General features: G+C 42.2%; 1 long non-coding RNA gene across 1 annotated transcript; it reads left to right on the top strand.

Annotated features, from left to right (window-relative positions):
- Nucleotides 1-21,543: 21,543 nt before the first annotated feature.
- Nucleotides 21,544-22,977, top strand: LOC147977025 (uncharacterized). The gene is made up of 3 exons (XR_015601757.1): nucleotides 21,544-22,045; nucleotides 22,154-22,211; nucleotides 22,743-22,977. It is a non-coding gene; the product is annotated as an uncharacterized LOC147977025 (long non-coding RNA).
- The last annotated feature ends 211 nt before the right edge of the window (nucleotides 22,978-23,188 follow it).

Consider the following 23,188-nt stretch of genomic DNA (forward strand, 5'->3'; position numbering starts at 1 on the left):
AATGGGAAATCCTTCGTCCAGTTGATGATAGCCGGGACCAAGTTCGCAGTGAAATCATTTCTGTAGGCAGTTACGGCTGCATTGACTGCCTGCTGTAGCAACTCATTTTTCTCCTCGGCTGTTTTTTTTTCGCGTCGTCAGCTACTTTTTTCTCGAACGCAAGCTTCACCTTCTCTTCGATGTCTGCCTGACTAAACTTCTTATTCTGCTTCTTGGCCTCCGGACCCTCGTTGTAAAACACCTTCCACATGGCGCCGTGCACATGACCATATTGCGGCCGCTGGCCCAATGGGAGTCCCTTAAGTTTGTTCAAGGCCCGGTTGAGAGGGGTGTCCCACTTGGGCCTCATCGGAGAAGTAGGGCTTTCGGCTGCAAGTTGGTGTTGCCTCTCCTGCAGAAGGAACGTGAACATTTAGGAATGTGTAGCTGATTAGATCTGGAGCTAAATGTAAGGTGGTAAAAGAATAATTATCAGTAGTCTAATCAATCTCCTCGTGATCTGGTCCGTGTAAAAAACCTTCTTTTCCTTGTCCCACTTGTAGCGGGCCCTGATGAAGTCACGCTCCAAGGGGTTGGAGAATGATATGTCTCCAACGTATCTATAATTTTTGATTGTTCCATGCTATTATATTATCTGTTTTGGATGTTTATGGGCTTTATTATACACTTTTATATTATTTTTGGGACTAACCTATTAACCCAGAGCCCAGTGCCAGTTTCTGTTTTTCCTTGTTTTAGAGTATCACAGAAAAGGAAAATCAAACGGAGTCCAGTTGACCTGAAACTTCACGGATCTTATTTTTGGACTAGAAGAAACCCACGGAGTATCAAAGATGGACCAGGAGAGTCCCGGGCTGCCCACGAGGGTGGGGGCGTGCCCACCCCCCTGGGCGCGCCCCCCTGCCTCGTGGACAGCCCGGAGATCCACCGACGTACTTCTTCCTCCTATATATACCCATATACCCTAAAAACTTCGAGGAGCACAATAGATCGGGAGTTCCTCCGCCAGAAGCCTCCGTAGCCATCGAAAACCAATCTAGACCCGTTTTGGCACCCTGTCGGAGGGGGAATCCCTCTCCGGTGGCCATCTTCATCATCCCGGTGCTCTCCATGACGAGGAGAGAGTAGTTCTCCCTCGGGGCTGAGGGTATGTACCCGTAGCTATGTGTTTGATCTCTCTCTCTCTCTCTCTCTCTCTATCTCTTGTGTTCTTGAGGTGGTACGATCTTGATGTATGGCGTGCTTTGCTATTATAGTTGGATCTTATGATGTTTCTCCCCCTCTACTCTCTTGTAATGAATTGAGTTTTCCCTTTGAAGTTATCTTATCGGATTGAGTCTTTAAGGATTTGAGAACACTTGATGTATGTCTTGCGTGGGATACCCATGGTGACAATGGGGTATTATATTGATCCACTTGATGTATGTTTTGGTGATCAACTTGCGGGTTCCGCCCATGAACCTATGCATAGGGGTTGGCACAAGTTTTCGTCTTGACTCTCCAGTAGAATCTTTGGGGCACTCTTTGAAGTACTTTGTGTTTGTTTGAATAGATGAATCTTAGATTGTGTGATGCATATCGTATAATCATACCCACAAATACTTGAGGTGACAATGGAGTATCTAGGTGACATTATGGTTTTGGTTGATTTGTGTCTTAAGGTGTTATTCTAGTACAAACTCTATGACAGATTGAATGGAAAGAATTGCTTCATGTTATTTTACTACGGACTCTTGAATAGATCGATCAGAAAGGATAACTTTGAGATGGTTTTGTACCCTACCATAATATCTTCGTTTGTTCTCCGCTATTAGTGACTTTGGAGTGACTCTTTGTTGCATGTTGAGGGATAGTTATATGATCCAATTATGTTATTATTGTTGAGAGAACTTGCACTAGTGAAAGTATGAACCCTAGGCCTTGTTTACCAGCATTGCAATACCGTTTACGCTCATTTTTATCATTAGTTACCTTGCTGTTTTTATATTTTCATATTACAAAAAACTATATCTACCATCCATATTGCACTTGTATCACCATCTCTTCGCCGAACTAGTGCACCTATACAATTTACCATTATATTGGGTGTGTTGGGGACACAAGAGACTCTTTGTTATTTGGTTGCAGGGTTGCTTGAGAGAGACCATCTTCATCCTACGCCTCCCATGGATTGATAAACCTTAGGTCATCCACTTGAGGGAAATTTGATACTGTCCTACAAACCTCTGCACTTGGAGGCCCAACACGTCTACAAGAAGAAGGTTGTGTAGTAGACATCAAGCTCTTTTCTGGCACCATTGCCGGGGAGGTTAGCGCTTGAAGGTATATCTTTAGATCTTGCAATCCATCTTTTTGTTTATTGTTTTAGCACTAGTTTAGTTTATAAAAGAAAATTACAAAAACATAAATGGAATTAAGGGTACCTCTTATGCTTCATCTTTTTAATATCTATCATGAAAATAAGGATTCCGATAATTGTACTCAAGTACTAGAAGAAGAATGCATTAGAATGTTTGGCACTAAATATTTGAATGATGAGGATGATTGCAATGTTGTTAGTATGAATTCCTTGAATATCCATGATGCTAATGATATGCAAAGCCACAAGCTTGTGGATGCTATGTTTGATTAAGATGATATTTTTTGTCCCCAAGTTTTGATGAGCAAATTAATTATGATGAAAGCATGCCTCCTATTTATGATGATTATATTGATGAAAGTGGATTTGGAGAGGTCATGACTTTATTTTGTGATGAATCCACTATTTCAGAAGAGGTTCCAATTGATTATGAGAACAAAGTTGCTATCTATGATGATTATTGTGATGACTTGTATGCTATGAAGAATAATGATATCCATGAAACTTGTCATCAATATTTTAGTTTTCAATTGGATTATTCCTCACATGATAATTATTTTGTTGAGTTTGCTCCCACTATTATTCATGAGAAGAATTTTGCTTGTGTGGAGAGTAATAAAATTTCTATGCTTGTAGATCATGAAAAGAATGCTTTTTGTGATGGTTATATTGTTGAATTCATTCATGATGCTACTTAAAATTATTATGAAGGAGGATCATATGCTTGTAGGAATTGCAATAATATCAAGTTTCCTCTCTATGTGCTTAAAGTTTTGAAGTTATGCTTGTTTTGCCTTCCTATGCTAGTTGATTATTGTTCCCATAAGTTGTTTGCTCACAAAATCCCTATGCAAAGTAAGTGGTTTAGACTGAAATTTGCTAGTCATATTCTTCATGATGCTCTCTTTATGTTTCAATTCTTATCCTTTATGTGAGCATCATTGAAATCATCATGCCTAGCTAGGGGCGTTAAACGATAGCGCTTGTTGGGAGGCAACCCAATTTTATTTTAGATCCTTGCTTTTTGTTCCTGTTTAGTAATAAATAATTCATCTAGACTCTGTTTATATGTGGTTTTATGCTTTTAATTAGTGTTTGTGCCAAGTAGAACCTTTGGGAATACTTGGGGAAAGTCTTTGAGATCTTGCTGTAAAAAACAGAAACTTTAGCGCTCACGAGATTAGCTGCCATTTTTTATTGGAGAGTGCTATTTAGTTAAATATTTTTGAAGATGATTAATAGATAAATTCCTCACGTCCAGAAGTTTATTTTAGAATTTTTGGAGTTCCAGAAGTATACGTTTGATCCAGATTACTACAGACTGTTCTGTTTTTGACAGATTCTGTTTTCTATGTGTTGTTTACTTATTTTGATGAATCTATGGCTAGTAAAAGAGTTTATAAACCATAGGGAAGTTGGAATACAGTAGGTTTAACACCAATATAAATCAAGAATGAGTTCATTATAGTACCTTGAAGTGGTGTTTTGTTTTCCTTCGCTAACAGAGCTTACGAGTTTTCTGTTAAGTTTTGTGTTGTGAAGTTTTCAAGTTTTGGGTAAAGATTCGATAGACTATGGAATAAGGAGTGGCAAGAGCCTAAGCTTGGGGATGCCCAAGGCACCCCAAGGTAATATTCAAGGAAAACCAAAATCCTAAGCTTGGGGATGCCCCGGAAGGCATCCCCTCTTTCATCTTCGTTCATCGGTAACTTTACTTGGAGCTATATTTTTATTTACCACATGATATGTGTTTTGCTTGGAGCGTCATTTCATTTCATTTTGTTTTTCTTGCTTTTTGAACAAAATACCAAGATCTGAAATTATTAAATGTTAGAGAGTCTTCACATAGTTGCATAATTATTCGACTACTCATTGATATTCACTTATATCTTTTGGAGTAGTTTGTCATTTGCTCCAGTGCTTCACTTATATCCTTTTAGAGCACGGCGGTGGTTTTATTTTGAAGAAATAGATGAACTCTCATGCTTCACTTATATTATTTAGAGAGTCTTTAGAACAGCATCGTAATTTGCTTTGGTTATGAAATTATTCCTAATATGATGGGCATCCAAGATGGGTATAATAAAAACTTTCATATAAAGTGCATTGAATACTATGAGAAGTTTGATACTTGATGATTGTTTTGAGATATGAAGATGGTGATATTAGATTCATGCTAGTTGAGTAGTTGTGAATTCGAGAAATACTTGTGTTGAAGTTTGTGATTCCCGTAGCATGCACGTATGGTGTAACGCCCGGGTAATCAAGCTACAGTAATTCCACGCTAATGGTGCCACGTCACCACGGTTACAGTTGCTAATCTACCGTTAGTTCAAAACCGAGTCAAATTCAAATTTAAAATAAAGTTAAATAATAAAAGTTTTCAAAAGTTAAAATAAAAATCTTCGGGCAGTGCCATAATTTGCATATTTAATTATGGTGTAATAAACATATTTTTAGAAAGTGCCTAAATATTTTAAAATGAATTAAAACAGAAAAAAGAAAAGAAAAGGAATAAAACAGAAAAGTAAAAGACCAAAAAAAAAGAGAGAAAAAAGACCCCCCTGGACCAGGCGGCCCAGCTCACCGGCCAGACCGGCCCACCTGGCCCAGCTGGCCACAACTGGCCCGGCTCCCCTGCCTTGTCCCTTTTCCATGTTCCCCCGACCCGGTTCGGAACAGGGGCGCGCCCCGCCTAACCGCCTCACCGGCACCGACGCCGGGGGAGGATAAGAACGCCAGTGCCGTGCCTCATCGGGTCTCGTCCCCCACTCCACCTCACGCTCCCTCGCCCTTCCCCCTCAGATCCACCTCGCCACTCCTCCTCCCCCACCGCATCCGAGCGCCGCCATGGGCTCGCCGGCGTAACTTGCGCGGCCACAGCCACCACCTCGCCTCGCCAACGTGTCCTTCCTCTCCGCCGTCGTCCTCCTCGTCGACCGGTGGCCGCAGCTGGAGCTCGGAGGCGCTGCTGCACCGGTTCTCCTTCTTCCACCTCTGGGGACCTTTTCCGGTGATCTGCCGACGGGGGGTTCGATCACGGAGGGCTTCTACATCAACACCATAGCCTCTCCGATGATGTGTGAGTAGTTTACCATAGACCTTCGGGTCCATAGTTATTAGCTATATGTGGTCTTCTCTCTCTTTGGATCTCAATACAAAGTTCTCCTCGATGTTCTTGGAGATCTATTCGATGTAATTCTTTTTACGGTATGTTTGCCGAGATCCAATGAATTGTGGGTTTATGATTAAGATTATCTATGAACAATATTTGATTCTTCTCTGAATTCTTATATGCATGATTTGATATCTTTGCAAGTCTCTTCAAATTATTAGTTTGGTTTGGCCTACTAGATTGATCTTTCTTGCAATGGGAGAAGTGCTTAGCTTTGGGTTTAATCTTGCGGTGTCCTTTCCCAGTGACAGCAGGGGCAGCAAGGCACGTATTGTATTGTTGCCATCGAGGATAAAAAGATGGGGTTTATATCATATTGCTTGAGTTTATCCCTCTAGATCATGTCATCTTGCCTAATGCGTTACTCTGTTCTTTTGAACTTAATACTCTAGATGCATGTTGGATAGCGGTCGATGTGTGGAGTAATAGTAGTAGATGCAGAATCGTTTTGGTCTACTTGACACGGACGTGATTCCTATGTTCGTGATCATGCCTAGATATCATCATAACTATGCGCTTTTCTAACAATTGCTTGTTAGTAATTTGTTCACCCACCGTAATATATGCTATCTTGAGAGACGCCACTAGTGAAACCTATGGCCCCCGGGTCTACTTTACATCATATAAGCTTCCGATCTACAATTTTAGTTTACTATTTATTTTGCAATCTTTACTTTTCAATCTATACAACAAAAATTCCAAAAATATTTATCTTATTATCTCTATCAGATCTCACTTTCGTAAGTGATCGTGAAGGGATTAACAACCCCTTTATCGCGTTGGTTGCGAGGTTCTTGTTTGTTTCTGCAGGTACTAGGTGACTTGCGTGTAGTCTCCTACTGGATTGATACCTTGGTTCTCAAAAACTGAGGGAAATACTTATGCTACTTTGCTGCATCACCCTTTCCCCTTTAAGGGAAAACCAACAGATTCTCAAGAGGTAGCAAGAAGGATTTCTGGCGCCGTTGCCGAGGAGATCTACGCCAAGTCAAGATATACCAAGTACCCATCACAAACTCTTTTCCCTCGCATTACATTATTTGCCATTTGCCTCTCGTTTTCCTCTCCCCCACTTCACCCTTGTCGTTTTATTCGCCTCTTTTCCATTTTTCCTTTTTCTGTTTGTCTCTTTTTGCTTGCCTCTTGTGTGTCTTCTTGCCGTGATGGCCTTGCCTAAAAATGTTGATCCTCACCTTAGAAGGTTGGAAGAAATTGAGAACAATGTTAGAAGCTTTATGTCTTTGCAATTTGAGCATTATAATTTCATCAGAAACGAGCTTAAAGAACAAAAACAATTATGGAGTACATGAATAAAGAGCTTGATGATATGTCTAAGGAATCTTATGGTTTGGAATCTCAGTTTGCCCATCTTGAAAATTTAGTAGGACAAATTTCGGATAAGCAAGCCACCTTAGTTAATATGATGGCCGCTAAACCGGAAGATCTAGAGGATAATAAAGATGAAGATCTAAAAGTGATTGGTGTGTCTCCTATTAATTCTTTGTTTGCCAATATGAATCTTAATAAATATGGGACTGGAGATGAGTCAACTTTAGTTAGAAGGCGTCCCAATGATTCGGAGTTTTTAGATCTTGATGCAAAAATTGGTAAAAGTGGGATTGAAGAGGTCAAAACTTTACATAGCAATGCACCCACTATTTTGGATTTCCAGGAATTTAATTATGATAATTGCTCTTTGATAGATTGTATTTCCTTGTTGCAATCTATGCTAACTTCTCCTCATGCTTATGATCGAAACAAAGCTTGTACTAAACATATCATTGATGCTTTAATGCAATCCATGAAGAAAAGCTTGAATTAGAAGTTTCTATCCCTAGAAAACTTTATCATGAGCGGGAACCTACAATTAAAATTAATATTAAAGATCATGAATGCTATGCTTTATGTGATTTGGGTGCTAATGTTTCCACGATTCCAAAAAATTTGTGGGATGTGTTAGGTTTCCGTGAATTTGATGATTGTTCTTTAAATTTGCATGTTGTGGATTCCATCATTAAGAAACCTATGGGAAGGATTAATGATGTTCTTATTGTTGAAAATAGGAATTATGTGCCCGTAGATTTCGTTGTTCTTGATATAGATTGGAATCCTACATGTCCTATTATTCTTGGTAGACCTTTCCTTAAAACGATTGGTGCAATTATTGACATGAAAGAAGGAAATATTAGATTCCAATTTCCGTTAAGGAAAGGCATGGAACACTTTCCTAGAAAGAAAATTAAATTACCTTCTGAATCTATTATGAGAGCCACATATGGATTGCATACCAAAGATGACAATACCTAGATCTATTCTTGTTTTATGCCTAGCTAGGGGCATTAAATGAGAGCGCTTGTTGGGAGGAAACCCAATTTTATTTTTGTTTCTTGCTTTTTGTTCCTATTTAGTAATAAATAAATAATCTATCCTCTGTTATGATTGTGTTTTGATGTTTTAATTAGTGTTTGTGCCAAGTAAAGCCTTTAGGATCTTCTTGGATGATTGTTATTTGATCTTGCTGAAAAAAGTAGAAAGAATGCACTCACGAGAATAATTTTCATTTTTAACCAAAGAGCGATAAAATACTGAATCCAACTGCAGTAGATCAATATACAAATTATTTAGGATGTCCTAATTTCTCTAGATTTTTTGAGTTACAGAAGTATTCGAAACCTACATATTACTACAGACTGTTGTGTTTTCGATAGATTCTGTTTTTCGTGTGTTGTTTTCTTATTTTGATGAATCTATGGCTAGTATCGTGGGGTATGAACCATAGAGAAGTTGGAATACAGTAGTTTTAACACCAATATAAATAAATAATGAGTTTATTACAGTACCTTAAGGTGGTTATTTGTTTTCTTATACTAACAGAGCTCATGAGATTTTCTCTTGAGATTTGTGTTGTGAAGTTTTCAAGTTGTTGGGTAAAGATTTGATGGATTTCGGAACAAGGAGTGGCAAGAGCCTAAGCTGGGGGATGCCCAAGGAACCCCAAGCTAAAATTCAAGGACAACCAAAAAGCCTAAGCTTGGGGATGCCCCGAAAGGCATCCCCTCTTTTGTCTTCATCTATCAGTAATTTACTTGAGGCTATATTTTTATTCACCACATGATATGTGTTTTGCTTGGAGCGTCTTGTATGATTTGAGTATTTGCTTTTTAGTTTACCAGAATCATCCTTGTTGTACACACCTTTTGGGAGAGACACACATGAATAGGAATTTATTAGAATACTCTATTGCTTCACTTATATCTTTTGAGCTAGATAATTTTGCTCTAGTCCTTCACTTATATCATCTTAGAGCACGTTGGTGGTTTTATTTTATAGAAATTATTGATCTCTCATGCTTCACTTTTATTGTTTTGAGATTCTTTTAGAACAACATGGTAATTTGCTCTGGTTATGAAATTAGTCCTAATATGATAGGCATCCAAGATGGGTATAATAAAAACTTTCATATAGAGTGCATTAAATGTTATGAGATGTTTGATCCTTGATAGTTGTTTTGAGATATAAAGGTGGTAATATTAGAGTTGTGCTAGTTGAGTAATTATGGAATTGAGAAATACTTGTGTTAAAGTTGGCAAGTCCCGTAGCATGCACGTATGGTAAAAGTTGTGTGCCAAATTTGATGCATGGGGTGTTCTTTGATTGCTTTCCTTATGAGTGGCGGTCGGGGACGAGCGATGGTATTTTCCTACCAATCTATCCCCCTAGCTCATGCACGTAGTTCTCAGTTTTGATAACTTGTAAATTTTTGCAATAAGCATGTGAGTTCTTTATGACTAATGTTGAGTCCATGGATTATACACACTCTCACCCTTCCATCATTGCTAGCCTCTTCGGTACCGTGCATTGCCCTTTCTCACCTCGAGAGTTGGTGCAAACTTCGCCAGTGCATCCAAACCCTATGATATGATACACTCTATCACACATAAACCTCCTTGTATCTTCCTTAAAATAGCCACCATACCTACCTATTATGGCATTTCCATAGCCATTCCGAGATATATTGCCATGCAACTTTCCACCGTTCCTTTTATTATGACACGCTCCATCATTGTCATATTGCCTCGCATGATCATGTAGTTGACATCGTATTTGTGGCAAAGCCACCTTCATAATTCTTTCATACATGTCACTCTTGATTCATCGCATATCCCGGCACACCGCCGAAGGCATTCATATAGAGTCATATTTTGTTCTAAGTATCGAGTTGTAATTCTTGAGTTGTAAGTAAATAAAAGTGTGATGATTTTCATTACTAGAGCATTGTCCCATGTGAGGAAAGTTCTTCGAAAAAAGAGAGAGGCCCAAAAAATGAGATAAAAAGAGAGAAGGGCAATGTTACTATCCTTTTCCACACATGATAGAGAGTCTCTTATGTTGTCACATTCATATACTAGTGGTGATTTTTCATTATAGAACTTGGCTTGCATATTCCAACAATGGGCTTCCTCAAAATGCTCTAGGTCTTCATGAGCAAGCAATTTGGATGCACACCCACTTAGTTTCTTTTGTTAAGCTTTCATATATTTCTAGCTCTACTGCATCCGTTGCATGGCAATCCCTACTCCTTGCATTGACATCAAATGATGGGCATCTCCATAGCCCATTGATTAGCCGCTTCAATGTGAGACTTTCTCCCTTTTTGTCTTCTCACACAACCTCCAACATCATATTCTATTCCACCCATAGTGCTATATCCATGGCTCGCGCTCATATATTGCCTGAAAGTTGAAAAAGTTTGAAAAGACTAAAGTATGAAACAATTGCTTGGCTTGTCATCGGGGTTGTGCATGATGGGAGCATTTTGTGTGACGAAAATGAAGCATGGCCAAACTATATGATTTTGTAGGGATAAGCTTTCTTTGCCTATGTTATTTTGATAAGACATGATTGCTTGGTTAGAATTGCTTCAAGTATTATTATTTTTATGTCAATATTAAACTTCTATCTAGAATCTTTCGGATCTAAACATTCATGCTGCAATAAATAGAAATACATTGAAAATTATGTTAGGTAGCATTCCACATCAAAAATTCTGTTTTTATCATTTACCTACTCGAGAACGAGCATGAATTAAGCTTGGGGATGCTTCATACGTCTCCAACGTATCTACAATTTTTGATTGTTCCATGCTATTATATTATCTGATTTGGATGTTTATGGGCTTTATTATGCACTTTTATATTATTTTTGGGACTAACCTATTAACCGAAAGCCTAGTGCAAATTGCTGATTTTTTCCTATTTCAGTGTTTCGCAGAAAAGGAATATCAAATGGAATCCAGACGGAATGAAACCTTTGTGAGGATCTTTTTTGGAACAAATGCAATCCAGGAGACTTGGAGTGGAAGTCAAGGAAGCAGCGAAGCGACCACGAGGTAGCGCGGCGCGCCACCACCCTCGTGGGCCCCTCGCAGCTCCACCGACCTACTGCTTTCGCCTATATATACTCTTATACCCTGAAAACATCCAGGGGAGCCACGAAACCACTTTCCACTGCCGCAACCTTCTATACCCGTGAGATCCCATCCGGGGACCTTTTCCGGCGATCTGTCGGAGGGGGATTCGATCATGGAGGGCTTCTACATCAACACCATAGCCTCTTCGATGATGTGTGAGTAGTTTACCACAGACCTTCTGGTCCATAGTTATTAGCTAGATGGCTTCTTCTCTCTCTTTGGATCTCAATACAAAGTTCTACTCGATGTTCTTGGAGATCTATTCGATGTAATTGTTTTTGCGGTGTGTTTGCCAAGATCCGGTGAATTGTGGGTTTATGATTAAGATTATCTATGAACAATATTTGATTCTTCTCTGAATTCTTATATGCATGATTTGATATCTTTGCAAGTCTCTTTGAATTATTAGTTTGGTTTGTCCTACTAGATTGATCTTTCTTGCAATGGGAGAAGTGCTTAGCTTTGGGTTAAATCTTGCCGTGTCCTTTCCCAGTGACAGCAGGGGCAGCAAGGCACACATTGTATTGTTGCCATCGAGGATAAAAAGATGGGGTTTATATCATATTGCTTGAGTTTATCCCTCTACATCATCTCATCTTGCCTAATGTGTTACTCTGTTCTTTTGAACTTAATACTCTAGATGCATGCTGGATAGCAGTCGATGTGTGGAGTAATAGTAGTAGGTGCAGAATCATTTCAGTCTACTTGACACGAACGTGATGCCTATGTTCATGATCATGCCTAGATATCATCATAACTATGCGCTTTTCTATCAATTGCTCGACAGTAATTTGTTCACCCACCATAATATATGCTATCTTGAGAGAAGCCACTAGTGAAACCTATGGCCCCCGGGTCTACTTTACATCATATAAGTTTCCGATCTACAATTTTAGTTTAGTATTTATTTTGCAATCTTTACTTTTGAATCTATACACCAAAAATACCAAAAATATTTATCTTATTATCTCTATCAGATCTCACTTTCATTAGTGACCGTGAAGGGATTGAAAACCCCTTTATCGCGTTGGTTGCGAGGTTCTTGTTTGTTTGTGCAGGTACTAGGTGACTTGCGTGTAGTCTCCTACTAGATTGATACCTTGGTTCTCAAAAACTGAGGGAAATACTTACGCTACTTTGCTGCATCACCCTTTCCTCTTCAAGGGAAAACCAATGCATGCTCAAGAGGTAGTAGTGTGCTCTCGGCCGGCTCCAGACGAAGAAGATTCTTCAGCCATATCAGCACCCAACCCTTGCAGCTTCCAATCCGCGGTGGGGTCTCATCGTCCTGTCCCCCTAGGCGTAATGGAGGAGGCAAATCCCCGTGCCCCAATGTCACACTCGACAAGGTAACCCTGAAGTGCCCAGCGGGCATCGGCTGGTTGTGGAACGTGGGATCCAAGGGCTTCGTTATCACCCCCTTTCCCACGTCCACCTTCTGGCCTTTGATCAAGTAGAGTACGGTGCACGGGGTTCCGTCGGCCTACAAACACATGTCTACGGCGTAAAACATCCGAAAGGCAACTGAGATGGAATATTCTAGATATATATGTTCATGCGACATGTAATTACCGTGAGACGGAGGCCCGCCTAGCGCGCCAGAGATTGAGGACGGGCTGCTATGAGCGGTTGCGGTTGCGAGAGGAGGCCGGTTGCGTGAGAAAGTGATGGTGCCATGGTGTTGTTGTTCACGGAGTTGCTCGCGATGAAACTGGGCAATGGGAAATCCTTCGTCCAGTTGATGATAGCCGGGACCAAGTTCGCAGTGAAATCATTTCTGTAGGCAGTTACGGCTGCATTGACTGCCTGCTGTAGCAACTCATTTTTCTCCTCGGCTGTTTTTTTTTCGCGTCGTCAGCTACTTTTTTCTCGAACGCAAGCTTCACCTTCTCTTCGATGTCTGCCTGACTAAACTTCTTATTCTGCTTCTTGGCCTCCGGACCCTCGTTGTAAAACACCTTCCACATGGCGCCGTGCACATGACCATATTGCGGCCGCTGGCCCAATGGGAGTCCCTTAAGTTTGTTCAAGGCCCGGTTGAGAGGGGTGTCCCACTTGGGCCTCATCGGAGAAGTAGGGCTTTCGGCTGCAAGTTGGTGTTGCCTCTCCTGCAGAAGGAACGTGAACATTTAGGAATGTGTAGCTGATTAGATCTGGAGCTAAATGTAAGGTGGTAAAAGAATAATTATCAGTAGTCTAATCAATCTCCTCGTGATCTGGTCCGTGTAAAAAACCTTCTTTTCCTTGTCCCACTTGTAGCGGGCCCTGATGAAGTCACGCTCCAAGGGGTTGGAGAATGATATGTCTCCAACGTATCTATAATTTTTGATTGTTCCATGCTATTATATTATCTGTTTTGGATGTTTATGGGCTTTATTATACACTTTTATATTATTTTTGGGACTAACCTATTAACCCAGAGCCCAGTGCCAGTTTCTGTTTTTCCTTGTTTTAGAGTATCACAGAAAAGGAAAATCAAACGGAGTCCAGTTGACCTGAAACTTCACGGATCTTATTTTTGGACTAGAAGAAACCCACGGAGTATCAAAGATGGACCAGGAGAGTCCCGGGCTGCCCACGAGGGTGGGGGCGTGCCCACCCCCCTGGGCGCGCCCCCCTGCCTCGTGGACAGCCCGGAGATCCACCGACGTACTTCTTCCTCCTATATATACCCATATACCCTAAAAACTTCGAGGAGCACAATAGATCGGGAGTTCCTCCGCCAGAAGCCTCCGTAGCCATCGAAAACCAATCTAGACCCGTTTTGGCACCCTGTCGGAGGGGGAATCCCTCTCCGGTGGCCATCTTCATCATCCCGGTGCTCTCCATGACGAGGAGAGAGTAGTTCTCCCTCGGGGCTGAGGGTATGTACCCGTAGCTATGTGTTTGATCTCTCTCTCTCTCTCTATCTATCTCTTGTGTTCTTGAGGTGGTACGATCTTGATGTATGGCGTGCTTTGCTATTATAGTTGGATCTTATGATGTTTCTCCCCCTCTACTCTCTTGTAATGAATTGAGTTTTCCCTTTGAAGTTATCTTATCGGATTGAGTCTTTAAGGATTTGAGAACACTTGATGTATGTCTTGCGTGGGATACCCATGGTGACAATGGGGTATTATATTGATCCACTTGATGTATGTTTTGGTGATCAACTTGCGGGTTCCGCCCATGAACCTATGCATAGGGGTTGGCACAAGTTTTCGTCTTGACTCTCCAGTAGAATCTTTGGGGCACTCTTTGAAGTACTTTGTGTTTGTTTGAATAGATGAATCTTAGATTGTGTGATGCATATCGTATAATCATACCCACAAATACTTGAGGTGACAATGGAGTATCTAGGTGACATTATGGTTTTGGTTGATTTGTGTCTTAAGGTGTTATTCTAGTACAAACTCTATGACAGATTGAATGGAAAGAATTGCTTCATGTTATTTTACTACGGACTCTTGAATAGATCGATCAGAAAGGATAACTTTGAGATGGTTTTGTACCCTACCATAATATCTTCGTTTGTTCTCCGCTATTAGTGACTTTGGAGTGACTCTTTGTTGCATGTTGAGGGATAGTTATATGATCCAATTATGTTATTATTGTTGAGAGAACTTGCACTAGTGAAAGTATGAACCCTAGGCCTTGTTTACCAGCATTGCAATACCGTTTACGCTCATTTTTATCATTAGTTACCTTGCTGTTTTTATATTTTCATATTACAAAAAACTATATCTACCATCCATATTGCACTTGTATCACCATCTCTTCGCCGAACTAGTGCACCTATACAATTTACCATTATATTGGGTGTGTTGGGGACACAAGAGACTCTTTGTTATTTGGTTGCAGGGTTGCTTGAGAGAGACCATCTTCATCCTACGCCTCCCATGGATTGATAAACCTTAGGCCATCCATTTGAGGGAAATTTGATACTGTCCTACAAACCTCTGCACTTGGAGGCCCAACACGTCTACAAGAAGAAGGTTGTGTAGTAGACATCAAGCTCTTTTCTGGCGCCATTGCCGGGGAGGTTAGCGCTTGAAGGTATATCTTTAGATCTTGCAATCGATTCTTTTTGTTTCTTGTTTTAGCACTAGTTTAGTTTATAAAAGAAAATTACAAAAACATAAATGGAATTAAGGGTACCTCTTATGCTTCATCTTTTTAATATCTATCATGAAAATAAGGATTCCGATAATTGTACTCAAGTACTAGAAGAAGAATGCATTAGAATGTTTGGCACTAAATATTTGAATGATGAGGATGATTGCAATGTTGTTAGTATGAATTCCTTGAATATCCATGATGCTAATGATATGCAAAGCCACAAGCTTGTGGATGCTATGTTTGATTAAGATGATATTTTTTGTCCCCAAGTTTTGATGAGCAAATTAATTATGATGAAAGCATGCCTCCTATTTATGATGATTATATTGATGAAAGTGGATTTGGAGAGGTCATGACTTTATTTTGTGATGAATCCACTATTTCAGAAGAGGTTCCAATTGATTATGAGAACAAAGTTGCTATCTATGATGATTATTGTGATGACTTGTATGCTATGAAGAATAATGATATCCATGAAACTTGTCATCAATATTTTAGTTTTCAATTGGATTATTCCTCACATGATAATTATTTTGTTGAGTTTGCTCCCACTATTATTCATGAGAAGAATTTTGCTTGTGTGGAGAGTAATAAAATTTCTATGCTTGTAGATCATGAAAAGAATGCTTTTTGTGATGGTTATATTGTTGAATTCATTCATGATGCTACTTAAAATTATTATGAAGGAGGATCATATGCTTGTAGGAATTGCAATAATATCAAGTTTCCTCTCTATGTGCTTAAAGTTTTGAAGTTATGCTTGTTTTGCCTTCCTATGCTAGTTGATTATTGTTCCCATAAGTTGTTTGCTCACAAAATCCCTATGCAAAGTAAGTGGTTTAGACTGAAATTTGCTAGTCATATTCTTCATGATGCTCTCTTTATGTTTCAATTCTTATCCTTTATGTGAGCATCATTGAAATCATCATGCCTAGCTAGGGGCGTTAAACGATAGCGCTTGTTGGGAGGCAACCCAATTTTATTTTAGATCCTTGCTTTTTGTTCCTGTTTAGTAATAAATAATTCATCTAGACTCTGTTTATATGTGGTTTTATGCTTTTAATTAGTGTTTGTGCTAAGTACAACCTTTGGGAATACTTGGGGAAAGTCTTTGAGATCTTGCTGTAAAAAACAGAAACTTTAGCGCTCACGAGATTAGCTGCCATTTTTTATTGGAGAGTGCTATTTAGTTAAATATTTTTGAAGATGATTAATAGATAAATTCCTCACGTCCAGAAGTTTATTTTAGAATTTTTGGAGTTCCAGAAGTATACGTTTGATCCAGATTACTACAGACTGTTCTGTTTTTGACAGATTCTGTTTTCTATGTGTTGTTTACTTATTTTGATGAATCTATGGCTAGTAAAAGAGTTTATAAACCATAGGGAAGTTGGAATACAGTAGGTTTAACACCAATATAAATCAAGAATGAGTTCATTATAGTACCTTGAAGTGGTGTTTTGTTTTCCTTCGCTAACAGAGCTTACGAGTTTTCTGTTAAGTTTTGTGTTGTGAAGTTTTCAAGTTTTGGGTAAAGATTCGATAGACTATGGAATAAGGAGTGGCAAGAGCCTAAGCTTGGGGATGCCCAAGGCACCCCAAGGTAATATTCAAGGAAAAACAAAATCCTAAGCTTGGGGATGCCCCGGAAGGCATCCCCTCTTTCATCTTTGTTCATCGGTAACTTTACTTGGAGCTATATTTTTATTTACCACATGATATGTGTTTTGCTTGGAGCGTCATTTCATTTCATTTTGTTTTTCTTGCTTTTTGAACAAAATACCAAGATCTGAAATTATTAAATGTTAGAGAGTCTTCACATAGTTGCATAATTATTCGACTACTCATTGATATTCACTTATATCTTTTGGAGTAGTTTGTCATTTGCTCTAGTGCTTCACTTATATCCTTTTAGAGCACGGCGGTGCTTTTATTTTGAAGAAATAGATGAACTCTCATGCTTCACTTATATTATTTAGAGAGTCTTTAGAACAGCATCGTAATTTGCTTTGGTTATGAAATTAGTCCTAATATGATGGGCATCCAAGATGGGTATAATAAAAACTTTCATATAAAGTGCATTGAATACTATGAGAAGTTTGATACTTGATGATTGTTTTGAGATATGAAGATGGTGATATTAGATTCATGCTAGTTGAGTAGTTGTGAATTCGAGAAATACTTGTGTTGAAGTTTGTGATTCCCGTAGCATGCACGTATGGTGTAACGCCCGGGTAATCAAGCTACAGTAATTCCACGCTAATGGTGCCACGTCACCACGGTTACAGTTGCTAATCTACCGTTAGTTCAAAACCGAGTCAAATTCAAATTTAAAATAAAGTTAAATAATAAAAGTTTTCAAAAGTTAAAATAAAAATCTTCGGGCAGTGCCATAATTTGCATATTTAATTATGGTGTAATAAACATATTTTTAGAAAGTGCCTAAATATTTTAAAATGAATTAAAACAGAAAAAAGAAAAGAAAAGGAATAAAACAGAAAAGTAAAAGACCAAAAAAAGAGAGAGAAAAAAGACCCCCCTGGACCAGGCGGCCCAGCTCACCGGCCAGACCGGCCCACCTGGCCCAGCTGGCCACAACTGGCCCGGCTCCCCTGCCTTGTCCCTTTTCCATGTTCCCCCGACCCGGTTCGGAACAGGGGCGCGCCCCGCCTAACCGCCTCACCGGCACCGACGCCGGGGGAGGATAAGAACGCCAGTGTCGTGCCTCATCGGGTCTCCTCCCCCACTCCACCTCACGCTCCCTCGCCCTTCCCCCTCAGATCCACCTCGCCACTCCTCCTCCCCCACCGCATCCGAGCGCCGCCATGGGCTCGCCGGCGTAACTTGCGCGGCCACAGCCACCACCTCGTCTCGCCAATGTGTCCTTCCTCTCCGCCGTCGTCCTCCTCGTCGACCGGTGGCCGCAGCTGGAGCTCGGAGGCGCTGCTGCACCGGTTCTCCTTCTTCCACCTCTCCGGTTGCCGCCGTCTTCACCAACTCCGGCAACCCCTTCTGCTGCAACTAAACCATTCAGGGGCCATCTTGCGTGTCGCACGGTGAGCTCCCCCATCTCTCGCCCATCTCCGTTAGCCCCCTCCGCACCATAGTTGCCCCGTCACCGTTGCCGTGAGCACGTCGCCGCGGATCGCCTCGCCGCCATGGCCATGCTCTCAGTCATGCTCGCGTGAGCACGACATCGTGTTCCTGGTGCTTCCAGGAACCCAACGCACATGCGCACATGCCTTCCCATGCCCCCTAGCGTTGGATCCACTCACACCCGAACTCCGGCGTCCGCTCCGCCACTCACCACCGTTGTCTCCGTCTGTTTCCGGCCAAGTCCCCTCCACCGTTCGACGCGCCTCAACGCGCTCGTCAGTTCGGTCCCAAACACGCCTCGTTCAAACGCCCCGTAGCGCGATCCCCGTCCACGCCCGAACTGCCGTCCGCCACGCTCGTCGTCGGCGACCATTCCGGCCACCCCCGCCATCGTGCTTCCCTTCATCGGACGCGGCGCGAGGCCGTTCCAGAGGGCCTGCCCGCACCCGATTTGATGCCTCGTAAGAGAATCTCGACGCTCGCCGGCGTTCGACCGCTACGCGTGAGCTCGCCGGAGCTACTCCGGCGGCTCCGCTGAGCTCGCACACAGGGGCCCACCCCCTGGGTCACTGCCTATGGTCCTAGGGGTCCCAACTGGCCACGTTGACCGAAGTCAACTGCGCTGATGTGGCAGCTACTGCCACTGACATGTGGGCCCGCGTCATTTAAAACACTTTTGTAAATAAATAAAATGCTAATTATTTCATTAATTAAATTAATTAACTAAATAGTCACTGACTACTGGGTCCCACCCACTAATTAACCCATTTAGTTAGTTTTAAAACTCTCTTAGTGCCCCAGACAATGACATGTGGGTCCCACTGGACCCACCTGTCTGGTTTGACTGGTCAGCCAACCTTCTGACCAGCTGACGTCAGCATTGCATCATGCTGATGTCATAATTCCTTTTTTGTTAAATACGTAAATTCCAATAAATGATTTAAATCTTTAGAAAATCATATCATTTAATCCGTAACTCGGATGAAAAAACTTTGTACATGAAAGTTCTCAGAACAACGAGACGAATCTGGATGCGCTGCCCGTTCGTCCACCACGCATCCCTAGCATAGCGAACATGAAACTTTCCCCCTCCGGTTCATCTGTCCGAAAACGCGAAACACCGGGAATACTTTCCCGAATGTTTTCCGCCTTCACCGGTACCACCTCATACTGCGTTAGGGCACACTTGGCATCACGCTTTGTCATATCATGCATCGTCATGCGTTTGTTTGCATTATATTTATTGTTTCTTCCCCCTCTTCTCTCGCTATACACCAAGACCGACGCCGCTGCTACGCAGTACGACTACGGTGTTGACGACCCCTCTCTCTTGCCAGAGCAACCAGGCAAGCCCCCCCTTTGATCACCAGATATCGCCTACTCTTCTCTTTACTCCTTGCATTAGAGTAGTGTAGCATGTTACTGCTTTCCGTTAATCCTATTCTGATGCATAGCCTGTCATTGTTGCTACAGCTGTTGATACCTTACCTGCAATCCTAAAGGCTTAGTATAGGATGCTAGTTTATCATCAGTGGCCCTACATTCTTGTCCGTCTGCCATGCTATACTATCGGGCCGTGATCACTCGGGAGGTGGTCACGGGTATATACTTATACATAATATATGATACTTGTGGTAACAAAAGATGGGTCGGCTCGAGGAGTACCCGCGGTTGATTCACGAATTGGGGGCTGGAAGGACATACTTTCCCGACAGCCCTCCGTGTGGATCTTTGTGGCGAAGCGACAGGGCAGGTTGAGACCACCTAGGAGAGAGGTAGGCCTGGCCCTGGTCGGTGTTCGCGGTTATTTCAAGATAACACATTCAACGAGATCTTGGTATTTGATCTGAGTCTGGCCACTGCCCTATACGCACTAACCATCTACGCGGGGACAGTTATGGGAAATCGACGTCGTGGTATCAGCCGAAGCCTTCGTGACGTCAGCGACTGAGCGGCGAGCACCGGATTGGACCGTAAGCCTGCTCTTGTATTAAGGGCGCTAGTTCTGCTTGCGGCCGCGTACGCAACGTCCAGGTGTGCAATGGGCGATGGGCCCAGACCCCTGCGCCATAGGATTTAGACCGGCATGCTGACCTCTCTGTTGTGCCTAGGTAGGGCTGCGACGTGTTGATCTTTCGAGGCCGGGCATGACCCAGAAAAGTGTGTCCGCACAAAGGGGATCGAGCGTGTTGGGAAATGTGGTGCACCCCTGGAGGGAAGTTAATCTATTCGAATAGCCGTGATCTTCGGTAACAGGACGACCTGGAGTTGTACCTTGACCTTATGACAACTAGAACCGGATACTTAATAAAACACACCCTTCCAAGTGCCAGATACAACCCGGTGGTCGCTCTCTAACAGGGCGACGAGGAGAGAACCGCCGGGTAGATTATGCTACACGATGCTACTTGGTGAACTTACCATCTACTCTTTTCTTCTGCTGCAAGATGGAGGTTACCAGAAGCGTAGTCTTCGACAGGACTAGCTACCCCCTCTTATTTCGGCATTCTGCAGTTCAGTCCACATATGATAGCCTTATTCCCTTTGATACCAATGCATACATTTGTAGTGTAGCTCCTTGCTTGCGAGTACTTTGGATGAGTACTCACGACTGCTTTGCTTCCTCTTTTCCCCTTTTCTATACCCGATTGCTGCGACCAGACAATGGAGCCCAGGAGCCAGACGCCACTGTCGATGATGACTACTACTACTCCGGAGGTGCCTACTACTACGTGCAGCCCGCTGACGACGACCAGGAGTAGTTAGGAGGATCCCAGGCAGGAGGCCTGCGCCTCTTTCGATCTGTATCCTAGTTTGTGCTAGCCTTCTTAAGGCAAACTTGTTTAAATTATTTCTGTACTCAGATATTGTTGCTTCTGCTGACTCGTCTATGATCGAGCTCTTGTATTCGAGCCCTCGAGGCCCCTGTCTTGTAATATGATGCTTGTATGACTTATTTTATTTGTAGAGTTTTGTTGTGATATCTTCCCGTGAGTCCCTCATCTTGATCGTACACGTTTGCGTGTATGATTAGTGTACGATTGAATCGGGGGCGTCACATATGGTGAACCGTTATGTGATGAAGTCGGAGCATGATTTATTTATTGATTGTCCTCCTTATGAGTGGCGGTCGGGGACGAGCGATGGTCTTTTCCTACCAATCTATCCCCCTAGGAGCATGCGTGTAATACATTGTTTCGATAACTAATAGCTTTTTACAATAAGTATGTGAGTTCTTTATGACTAATGTTGAGTCCATGGATTATATGCACTCACTAGTAGAAAACAGGGCTATGGTCTAGGCCGGCTCAGCCCATTAGTCCCGGTTCAGTGTAGAACCGGGACTAATGTGGGCATTGGTCCCAGTTCATGAGCCCAGGGGGCCGGCCGTACTACGTGGGCCATTGGTCCCGGTTCGTCTGGACCTTTTGGTCCCGGTTGGTGGGACGAACCGGGACCAATGGGCCTCACTCCTGGCCCACCACCATTGGTCCCGGTTGGTGGCCTGAACCGGGACCAAAGGCTCCCCTTTAGTCCCGGTTCTTGCCACAAACCGGGACCAATGAGGTGCCTATATATACCCTCGCCCGCGAGCAGAGCACTCCAGTGCTCTGTTTTTCTCTGGCCGGCGAGGGGAGGGGTTTGTGGTGCTCTTGCTCACCTCCTATGCACATGAGGTGTTCGATGGAATGCCCGAGCCACACTACTTAAACTTTCTCCTCTCGAAGCTCGACCTCCAAGCTCCATTTTCCTCGAGATTTGTCTAGATTTAGCGGTCCGTCACGCCCCTTCCCCGTCTTCACCGCCGTCGATCACCCGCGCTGATCTCATCACCGACACCACCGTGGTGAGCCTCTTGTTCTTATCTTCTTTCTGAAAGGAAAAATATTCTTACTTGTCTGTTTAGATAGATACTTGTATCATTTTCTTACATTTATTATTGCATCTTATATAGTGCGATGGTTTTGGTATCCGCCCCCGTTGGCCCTCGTCCTGTCTATGATTCGGATTTGGTATGTATATTATCTTCATAACTATTGGTTCATTTATTGTTTATGAAAATTATGCCGACCAACGTGACATAGATTTTATTTATCTAGGATGTATGTGAATCGTAAATGCCGACCGACCCTATTGTCGAGAGGTTAAATTTAGTTGAAGAAGAAAACAATTTGTTGAAGGAAAAAATAAAAAAAAATTGAGGAGGAGAAGATGATATTGGAGTTGCATGTTGCGGATGTCGTCGATGATCACAAGATCAAGATGGATGCAATGCGCTTGAAGATTAGAAAGATTAGAAAATATGCCATTCATACCGAGGCTTGGTATCATTATGCTGTTGGATCAATTGTTACCTTGGTTGCGATTATGATCGCATTTGTTTTCGCATTGAAATGTTTTACATAGTATCAATGTATGGTTTAATTAATTAGATGCTCTGGAGAGCTATATGTTGTTAGATGAGAACTATGTATGCACTTTGGTTTTAATGTGATGATGAACTTCTATTAATTTGGACACTTAATTATATATAATGCACACAGATGAACCGGCAATGGATGTACGGTGACAGACACACCCGCGAGTACATTAAGGGCGTGCATGAGTTTCTCGATGCGGCTGAGGCAAACAAGCAGAATGGTTTTATGTGTTGTCCATGCACTGAATGTGGGAATACGAGGTCTTACTCTAACCGGAAAATCCTTCACTCCCACCTGCTTTACAAGGGTTTCATGCCACACTATAATGTTTGGACGAGGCACGGAGAAATAGGGGTTATGATGGAAGACGGCGAAGAAGAAGAGTACGATGACAACTATGTGCCCCCTGAATACGGTGATGCTGCAACGGGGGGAGCTGGTGAAGATCAAGAGGAACCAGACGATGTGCCCAATGATGCTGCCATGGGTGAAGCTGCTGAAGATAAAGAGGAACCAGACAATGTGCCCGATGATGATGATCTCTGCCGGGTCATTGTCGATGCAAGGAT

Source organism: Triticum urartu, chromosome 4A, assembly GCF_056163025.1.
Source record: "Triticum urartu cultivar PI428250 chromosome 4A, HENAU_Tu73, whole genome shotgun sequence".
NCBI classification, from domain to species: domain Eukaryota; kingdom Viridiplantae; phylum Streptophyta; class Magnoliopsida; order Poales; family Poaceae; genus Triticum; species Triticum urartu.